General features: G+C 31.1%; 2 long non-coding RNA genes across 3 annotated transcripts; one reads left to right on the top strand and one right to left on the bottom strand.

The window, feature by feature from the left end:
- Window positions 1–4760: 4760 nt before the first annotated feature.
- LOC141447258 (uncharacterized) lies at window positions 4761–8084 on the bottom strand. 2 transcript variants are annotated; one of them, XR_012454233.1, is made up of 4 exons: window positions 7946–8084; window positions 7130–7294; window positions 6305–6540; window positions 4761–5073 (listed from the first exon to the last, which is right to left on the bottom strand). It is a non-coding gene; the product is annotated as an uncharacterized lncRNA (long non-coding RNA). The 2 variants fall into 2 exon arrangements; XR_012454232.1 differs by having other exon boundaries at window positions 6305–7294.
- On the top strand, window positions 7034–9957 carry LOC141447259 (uncharacterized). Its single transcript, XR_012454234.1, has 2 exons — window positions 7034–7160; window positions 9525–9957. It is a non-coding gene; the product is annotated as an uncharacterized lncRNA (long non-coding RNA).
- The last annotated feature ends 361 nt before the right edge of the window (window positions 9958–10318 follow it).

The following is a 10318-nucleotide window of genomic DNA, read 5'->3' as shown; positions in this document are numbered from 1 at the left end:
ATTCGAACAATAACATTCCACCCAGTATTACTGTACACCCAGTAGTAGTATATTTATCAAGATTTGGACTACGATAAAAGAAATAGTAGAAGAAAGTTACAATTTAAATATTCAACGTTGAATGTACATAGCAATGTTTTTTTTTTATAGCTGCTTTTATTTTTTATTGGAAACTTGTTATCGGATTATTCTTATGTTCTGTGTGTCCGTTTTGATTGATGAAGTCTATCGTTTTGTTAACATGCCTTTCTCCGCTTTCTTAATACAAGAATATCTTTTATTTTCTGTCTTATTAGTTGTGCTTAGTTCCTGATTGTCTGTTTAGTTCTGGTTTTAAGTTTTGTACTTATATTTTTGATAAAATAAACGCCAAGTGATGTGCGTTTGCTTGTTTGTTCTTGGTTGTCTTATTTAGGAATTATATTAAAGTCTTTTATCTTTAAAGGTGTAAATATCTTAAAAGTTTTTCGTCATAAAGTTTTCTATTTAAGATTTTACTTATTTACGCCCTTGTTAAATTTTTTGAATCACTTATTTATCTTTATTTCATTAAATGATAATTATTTCGTAGTACAAATGAAATAAGTATAGTTCTGTATTTATGTTTAAATTTTGCCCCCCCCAGTAAAAAATACAATTTCAATTTTAAAAATTAAACACATTATAAATGTATTGAACGTTCAGAACTCTGTAATAAATACTAGGTTCCATTTATTTTTAATAAATTATTTTGACAAATTTTTCTACGATTAATTAACAATTTGAATGGCACACATATAACCACCATATAACCTTCCTTACTAAGTCAGCATGTGTATGTGTAGTACGAGACGAGGTCGTGTGTATGCCGAAGGCTGCGCTAAACTGATTAATCAGTCTCGATAGTTAAATTAAGTTGATAGATGAAAGTTTAAAACCGATCAGGAATAAATTGAACACAAAGATAGATTTAGTTTAGCAGAAAAAAATTCTGATTTTTACGATAATTCAATCAGTGTGAATTAAATGGAAACTTTAGTGTATTTTTATTATCATCCATTGGCTTTTTTTCAACCATTTGCCAAGTTACAGTAATTCTCAGCGTTCATTAGAAAACTACCTGTATGGACTCATCTTTGCATCCAACTATAAGTTGCTACAAGTGTTAGAAGATTCTCATCTATTCTATTCTGGAGATTGAAGAAGTCATGGAAATCCATTTGGGCTGTGGAAATGTTCTTCAGGTAATGTTATCCATTGTTAAGTACGTTCGAATTATTACATCATAAACAAAAACCTTTTTTTGAATCGGCATAAGTATGTTTCCAATTTCCTAGAGTAAAAGTTGAAGTTTAATATAAATATTCAACTCTTATTCAGCCAATTTAAACTTTTTTCTTTATTGCATTCTAACTATTATCTTAAATTTCATGGAAAAAGTTGTTACTTTATTTAAAAATTGAAGTATTTGACGAATTAAGTTTTTGCTTTTTGACAAATATACGTAATTGACAATAAAATAAAATATCTTTGAAGTTTTTATTGGTATAAAAAAGATTAAATTATTGAATATTTATTTATTAATGCGTGTCAACTCTGTCGGTTTATTTCGAGTAAGTTCATTACAGAATAATGTGTCATACCTACTGTGATAATAATAGTTAAAACATGTGTTGAATGTTATTAAACTTTATTTTAAGAGCAAAATTTCAAAATATTTTTTTGATAAAAGATTTAACAGAAAAAATTTACGATTTAAATGTGGTATTAATATCGTGTGAATCAAATTCGAATTACTCCTTCTCAGAATTAATTTAGTATTTTCGTTCATGCAGTGCTAACATCCATGGGCGGCTTTTTGACATCTTGCAGCCTCTTACCTGAGATGAATTTTTAAGGGTTCTACTTTCCTTCCAGCATCATGATATAAATGTGAAGTGATTCGCATCCATTGCATTTTCAACAATAAACTAAACAAAGACTACATCTTTGGAACTGATGGGATTGAAAAAATAGCTGCCATTTCAGTCTGTATAGTAAAAATTTATTTTGCCGAGCTTTCGACCTAGGGACTAGGTCATCTTCAGGGCTAGTTTAGAAAGTAATACTATTACATTGCAGTAGTTGGTGTGTCTTCTGACTTGTCTGTTCATGGACCATGGAGTCCATGACAGACTGAAATGGCAGTTATTTTTTCAATCAAATTAATCTTCTTGATATGGAAGTGTTGTGTTATTTGGAAATATATTTCATTATCATTTAATGAAAAGATTCAGGTTCTTTAAAAAATGAAAACTTTAGTTTAATCAAAATCTTCTTTATTTAATTTTTATAATATACATAAATTTACATAGATGTACATATTATATACTTATAGATGTTTTTCTTAACGCTAGGTAAAACTTAATGAACATGTTTATTATTTTAATTACAATACATAAAGTTGATTTTCAGATTAAACCCTGGCGATACCATAGTGCTACCTGCAAAACTAGTCATCAATGGAAGCCCAAGTAATAAAAAGACGTAAAACATCTATCCATAAAACATTTTGTCAGGAATCAATGAATAAAACAAGTAAGTAGTTATTTTATGTAATATGCATATTCAGTTTTATGTAATGCATGCAAACTTCTCGAGAGCAACGACTAATTTAGCCATTAGTAAAATTGTTTAGTGTTCATCATTAGCCTTAGTCGTGATTAGCTTTTAATTTTTTAATTCATTTTCATAAAAATATTCCATAATAATAATAATGTCAGTAGATTGTGTGTGTTACTTTATTTTTCCAATCAAATTAATTTTATTCTAATTTATTCATTATCATTGAATGAAAAGATTTAGGTTTTTTTTTTAAAAAAAAAGTCAATTCTTTAGGTTAATTACAGTCTTCTTTATTGAACTTTTATAATATACATAACATGTTACTGATGTTTTTCTCTAGCTGCTTAATGTTAGGTAAAACTCACTAAACATTTTAATTGTTCAAATTACAATAAATAATGCTTTTCAGAATCAATGCTGGTGATACCCAGAGTACTGGCTGCAAAACTGTTTATCAATGGAAGCCTAAGTGAAAAAGACGTGAATATGTCTAATATGTCTTGTGAGTCGCCAACATGGTTAAATGTGAGTTTAATGAGGTCCAGTATAAGTCTTGAGAGTCATCAAGATGGTTAAATGTGAGTTTAAGGAGGTCCAGAATAAGTCTTGAGAGTCGCCAATGTGGTACTCTGACTTCGCAGAAGGTAGAAAGTTCACTACTACTTTGATACGACTGCGCTTCAACCATAACTTCTCGCCCCACCATCTCAGCCGTATAGGAATTTCAGTCCCTCCAATTTGCTCTTGCCCTGCTGATACAATTATAGACGCCAACCACCTGATCCTCGATTGCAATAGTCACCAGGATGATAGGGACAAACTGTGGAATGCAGTCATCAAAGCGAAATGTCCACTTCCTGCCAACCTGCATACCATCCTCACAGAACCAATATTCGAAACGTATCTGGCTATTTTCCAATTCACTACCAAAAACAAAATCAAACTTTGAAAATAAAAAGTAAAAAATAAAACATAACAGCAACTAAAACAAAAATAACAATAGTACTCATAACACATCCCATTAAATAATACATTAGTACATCCCTGGCTAATCTGCACAGACAGGAAGCCAACAAACAAACAAAAAAAAAAAAAAAAAAAAAAAAAAAATGAAAAAATTGCGTAGAAATTAAAAGAAAATATAAAAAAAGGGTAAAAATGGCCGCCGAAGTCTAGAGAGTGTGTAAGAAGTTAGCAAGGTTACAACAATGGCTGCCAGAGTCGTGAGAGTGTGTAAGAAGATATCAAGGTTACAACAATGGCTGCCAGAGTCGTGAGAGTGTGTAAGAAGATAGCATGGTTGGTTACAACAATGGCCGCCGAAGTCTAGAGAGTGTGTAAGAAGTTAGCAAGGTTACAACAATGGCTGCCAGAGTCGTGAGAGTGTGTAAGAAGATATCAAGGTTACAACAATGGCTGCCAAAGTCTTGAGAGTGTGCAAGGAAGGCTACGAGAGGTAAAACAGACAGCACGAGCGATCTAGTGACAGCTGGTGGAACTATTAGTAGAGGGGGAGCCCGTTGTCATGGTGATATGACGCCATCTGGAGGGTATATAAGAAAGTTCGCGGCGCGGGCCGGGCCGGGTGGGGCGAATAGTTGCCTTCCGACCGTCGAGGTGAACGCATCTCCGTAACCATTACCCATGACATATTATCAAGATTGTATGTGTGGAGAGAGGTGTTTTGACTAGCTTAGATATTTTTGGAGCGACGAGCGACATAGCCCCCCTCCTCACGAGTACGACTCTGCAGTCGTACTGAGGAGACATCTTGTTTGACAGTTGTATATAAACAGTTTAAATGCTACCTGGTGGCAAACATGTGAACTAAATTTTGTTTACATAGTAAACAAGTCCAGTAAGTGCTGCAGCCTGGTGGCAAATATGTGAACTAATTTTCCTTTTTTTTGTTTTACGTCTTTCTGATGCAATTTTTTCAACTTTTTTAACTTTTTCTGTTTTTTAACGCTCTCTGACGCCATTTTTTCGTACTACTATTCATTTTATTATATATTTTATACTTTATTTTTATTATTCCGTTCAATGTAAACGGAATTTTTAGTTTTACATTACTTTATTTGCCTCTTATCATTTTTAGTCTTTTTTAACTTTGTTTTTAGTTGTAACTTTGCAAATATAATAAAAATAACAAGACTATGGGAAAAGAGAAAATAGACTTTTTTAATAATTTATAGATAATTCTTTATTTTGCTACCAATTATACATTTTTTTTGTTTTGTATTACAAAAACATTTTAAATTCAATTACATCTTTTAGGTAATGATTCTTAAAATTACCTACATAACAAAATTAAAATTTACATTACATTTTCAAACTCCAAATATTTTTTTTTTTTACAAATAATCGACTGAATAATAAACGAATTGGAAGAGGTGCAGTTGGGCAGTTGTTTTCCAATGTCTTTTTCATTTTGGCTTAATTCGATGACCCTCTTTGGCAGAAAGCACTCCAGTTTCGCCTGTTTCAACTCTGAAAAATAACATTATACGATGAGATAGACTGTTCGTCTACTGAATCGTCCTACAAATCAAACTCAACTTCCTTGAAAATCAATGTTAATTTTTTATACGTTTAAATAAAAATAGATCAATCTTTTAGAAAGAAAACGCAAGAAAGTAAAACTGAGTGTTAGTAATTACATTAACTTAATTCATTTTCAAAATAGCAGTTCACTGCACTCTTTTAAGTGAAATAAACATTTTTTAAATAAACACTCGTCATTTTTTGTTCTTGTACCTTTCAATTTTCCAATCAAATTAAAACTTTCTTTAACACAGAATCTTTACTATACTCGTTCCGATTCTTCAGGAATATATGAACAAAAAGGTTTAATCACGTAAAAATGCTCAAGTTTTTGCGTTTTAACCTTGAGAGAAGGTTAAAAATGGCCGGCAGAGTCGTGAGAGTGTGCAAGAGCAACAGTCAGCTGGGCCGATCTGGCGGGGCACTGGCGATCAGGTGAGTTAACTGCCCCGCCATCTTGCTCTGGGAGGCTATATAACTAAGTTCGCTGGATGGGCGGGGCAGGTTGGGGAGAATCGTTGAAGCGACAACATCTCCCGACACATGATTCTTTGGAAGAGAGGTTATGGAGAAGGTTAGACTAGATAAGATAGTTTTGTTTGGAGCGACAGAGCGACCTACCCCCCTGCATTACTCAAGTCTTACTGACGAGAATTTGTTCTGATGCCCTATATATAGAGAGGAAGGTTACAGCACTGCTAACAGCTGTTTAACAAGCCTGATAAGTGGCGCCCTCGAACGGATTTTTTTTGGAACTAATTCTTTACTTTTGTTTTTTGTTAGTTTTAACATGTTTTTAGCACTTCTTTTTGCATTTTATCGATTGAAATGTATATTCTTTTTCTTATAACAGAATATGTAAAAAAATAAGTGCAAATAAATAATTTTTTTTTTAATCAATTGTTTTTCTTTACTCTCCTACTAAATAATTTTTCCTTTATAAAAAATTATAAAAGTAAAAAATTTATATAATAATAAATTATAAGATTGCATGAAACATAAACATGCTTATAACATATAACTAAATAATACATTTTTTAGTCTTGGATTCAGTTTTACAAATGTTACAAAAATTAAAACGTGATTTATTCTGACCAAAAGGAAAAAATAATATCAAAAAAATACGATTAGTTTATGTTGCAATACATATAACGTATAAAATAATAGATAAGATTACCTGAAAAACCAATGGCAGAGAGGTAAGTAGATTTTCTTGATATTTTTATTCCCCACAATAAACTTAATGAGAATCACCTAATATTATTGGTTGCTGGATGTGATGCAAGGCTCATAGAGATAATCATTTCCAGATGAAAGCTGAACATTACTAGGCTGCAACTTGGTATTGTTAGAAAGCAGTGATAAAAGACAGAAACTGCAGTCAGGAAGTTTCTATCATTGTATTTCAGCAGGCTATTAAACAACAAAATATAATCATACAGTTCGTGCTTTGATAAACTTTAACTTATTAAAAACCAAAAATAAATAAAAATTATGCTGTCTAATAGATTCTGCATTTTCACAGACATCAATTAACAAGTTCGATGCTGTGAGCAATAAGACAAGTTATTTTAGAATTCATAATTTATAAAAAAAAATTTAAGCTATCTATGTGGACCAAAAATTTTATTCTATGCAAATGAAATTTATATAACTCCAAAAAATAGGATTAATTTAATTAAAAAACAACTACGAATATCTAATAATAATTTCACTTTTCAATTATTTTCAGAAAATGAATTTAAAAATGTTAAGCTCGAATTAAAAAAAAAAAAAATCTATTTTGAACAAAAATTAACACATATTTTTCACAAACAAAATGAAAGATTTCAATTTATCTAAAAAATAGGTTTTAGTTTTTCTATTATTCACGAAGCGTTTGATTAATTACAAAAAGTAAAACTTGATTTATTCTGACTAAAAGGAAAAAATAATTTATCAAAAGAATACGATTAGTTTATGTTGCAATACATAGAACGTATAAAATAATAGATAAGATTACCTGATAAACCAATGCCAGAAAAAGCAGAGAGGTAAGTAGATTTTTTTTGATATTTTTATTCCCTAGAATAGACTTAATGAGAATCACCTAATATTGTCGGTTGCTGGATGTGATGCAGGGCACATAGAGATAATCATTTCCAGATGAAAGCTGAGCATTATTTATCTGGATTATAAAACAAATGGCTAATTTATGTACTAAAGACCAGTCATAATAAGAAGTAAAGGAAGAAAAAGAAACAAACGATTATTAGAAAAACCTTTCAAATTTAAACAATTTTTCATCAAAAATTAGATCTAATTGGGATTAATTACCTATTGGGGGGATTTTTCTAAAACAATATGTAATTTTTAAATACTTCAAATATAACCTTTTTCCGGATGAAACTAAAACCTTTACGTGAAATTTAAGTTTATATATGCATTAAATATTATCCCATCCAATAAAATTGTAATTTTTTTTACGGATATTTATTTCTAAAAAATAATTAGATCGGATGCAGCACGATTAAATTTGAATAAGGTTTAACCGGGCTAAAGAAAGCTTCTAATTGATCAAAAATTTAACAGTACATTCTCTACACTAAACTGATTAATCTACCTCGGATTGGTGAATGACTACAACAAAAAAGCGTGCAACAACGGATAAAATCGAAGGTAGAACTATGCTATCACACGTCTAAACGTTAAATATTTCAATCACATTTTAGCCTTTTATAAATAATTAAATCAATTTATCAGATTGAAAAGAAAAGATTAAGTATCAGAAAAAATGTTTTAGTTTATGTTTAGAACATATGAAATAAATAAAGAGTACCTGAACAATAGTCCTGTTATAGGAGTGGTACGTAGATTTCCTTGACTTCTTTATATTCCACAATAAAATGGATTAGAATCACCTATTATTTACCGGCATGCTGCTTGAAGTAAAGAAGAGTCCATAGAGAAGTAATCATGAAATTTATTTGTATAACTTCATTGTAAACGTAGTACCTCCAATTTTAATGTCGCTAATGTATGGTTTTGTGTCTCTGACACATTCTGGACTTCCATCCATCATCAGACGTTTATAAATTAGTTTAAATATGTATTGGTAACTAAACTCTGATTACACATCGTCTCCGTTTCACACTACACTTTCTTACTGAGTGAGGGAGGTTACATATAAGGTTATAAGATATCACATGGTGTTTAAATGTGATATTTAAAATGTTAATGAACAGTAGAACATTTTTTTGTAAAAATAGTTAAATAAAATTGATAAAACTAAGTAAGAGTTACAGGCTTGTGTGTGTGTTTTTTTTACAAAGATAATGTTTATTTGAATTGTATTTTACATGAGGGGGCGCGCCTTTTTCAAACAGTCAACACTGAATTAAATTACGTTCATTTGTATATTGTTAAATTTATTTAGTGAATTGCTTAGGTTTGTCTCTTGTGTTTATGTGTTTGTATGTGCGTATTTGTTTTAAGTATCTGTCTTTGCGTTTTTCTCGTGCTAAGGCCAATATATAGACATTATCACAGTCTGGACCGCTGTTATGAGGGTTTTTGTTTCGGTGCACGTATTCTGTTTAGTTCTTTTTTTTTTGTTGATCCTAAACACGGTTTTAATGCCTAGTTTGTGGAAAGGGTACAGATAGAAAGCTCCTGTCTGCAGTTTCTGTTCCATCATACACAATATACACGGTTTGTCCCAAAAGTAATGAGCCTTTTTTCAAAAAAATAGATTTATTGATCAAACATGTAATACAACTTAATACTCTTCAAAATAGTCTCCTCCTGCGTCTATACACCTTTGCCAACTGTTTTCCATGCATCGTAGGCCCTCTGGAACTCGCTTTTCGGAATGCTGTTAAGGCACCTCGTCGTGGTTTTTCGAATGTTGTCCAGGGTCTCCAGATGCTTTCCTTTCAGCTCTCTTTTCACCCTTGGGAACAAGAAGTCTGCCGGGGCTATAGGGGGGCTGTGGCATTGAAACACCGACCTGGGTCAGATAGGAGTTGACAACTGAACACTGAACCAGGCGTCGCTGGCAAGCTTAGAGTCCTCCCCACCACTTCCAACCGGTCGCACAGGTGTGCGCTGTACAGTCGCGTGGCAAAAAAATGAGGCTCATTACTTTTGGGACAAACCCTGTATGTGTGAGATTGTAAATAAATTTAGCTTTTATAATAGACTTGTGCCTCTGAAAAAATATCATAGAGTAGTAGTAGTACTTTATAATTAAATAAAAAGTAGAATGGTGAAGATTTTTAGTTAATATTAATAAATTGTTCGTTCCTGAACTTTATTTCGCGTTTTACTAAGCCTTTGTTGCTATTAATATGTATATGTAGCTAATTAGAATAAAAATCAGATTGTGATCATTTTTTCAATTTAGGTTTTATTTACAGAGTTTAATGGACAGAATGATTATCTAGTAAAGAAATGGTTCAAAGATTTTGACTTCACTAAAACCCCTCTTTCATTTTGAGGAGTTCCTAATAATGGAAAGTAATTTTTAAATATATCAAAACACGCTCATCTAGAAATATCATTAAGCATTAATATAACCTGAATGTAAAACGGATCGCTGACTTTATACATCGTTGTACTATTTAATTTCTTACAGGTCTTGCACAATTATCATTGATGATTAATTAGTTTAAATATAGACTGGATGGTAAATTCTACTTCAACCATGATTCCCATACACACAACTTGCTGAGTGAAGGAGAGCACACAAATGGTTACGAGATATCACATGGTGTTGTGTTTTATTTAAAATGTTAATCAGCTGTAAAACATTTTGTGAAAAATAATGAAATAAAATTAATAAATTAATTATATTTTCTACTTTTTTTTCCTCTCTCGCTTTTTGAAATCTTTCGCTGATTTAAATGTATGATTTTACTTTCAAGTATAGGAGAGACTTTCGTGATGAAAATCTATTTGAGAAAAATGAGATCTTTTGCTCAATGAAGTGTAACGAAATAATCTCCCGTAAATTTAGATAACTCAGGGAGTAAAGTGTGAAGAAACTGGACCAATACAATTTTGATTTTTTTTATATATATGTATTTATATAAATTACATCAATTCATTGGGATTAATGATATTGGTAACAGGAGCAATTCTTTACAATCTTATACCCCTGTTAATAACATTTAATTTTGGTTAAAGAGAGGTTAAATATTTGAAATTTACC

This window comes from Rhodnius prolixus, unplaced genomic scaffold (genome assembly GCF_049639745.1).
Source record: "Rhodnius prolixus isolate KJV_2025 unplaced genomic scaffold, Rpr scaffold_7, whole genome shotgun sequence".
Taxonomy (NCBI): domain Eukaryota; kingdom Metazoa; phylum Arthropoda; class Insecta; order Hemiptera; family Reduviidae; genus Rhodnius; species Rhodnius prolixus.
This window is presented reverse-complemented; position numbering and strand designations above follow the sequence as displayed.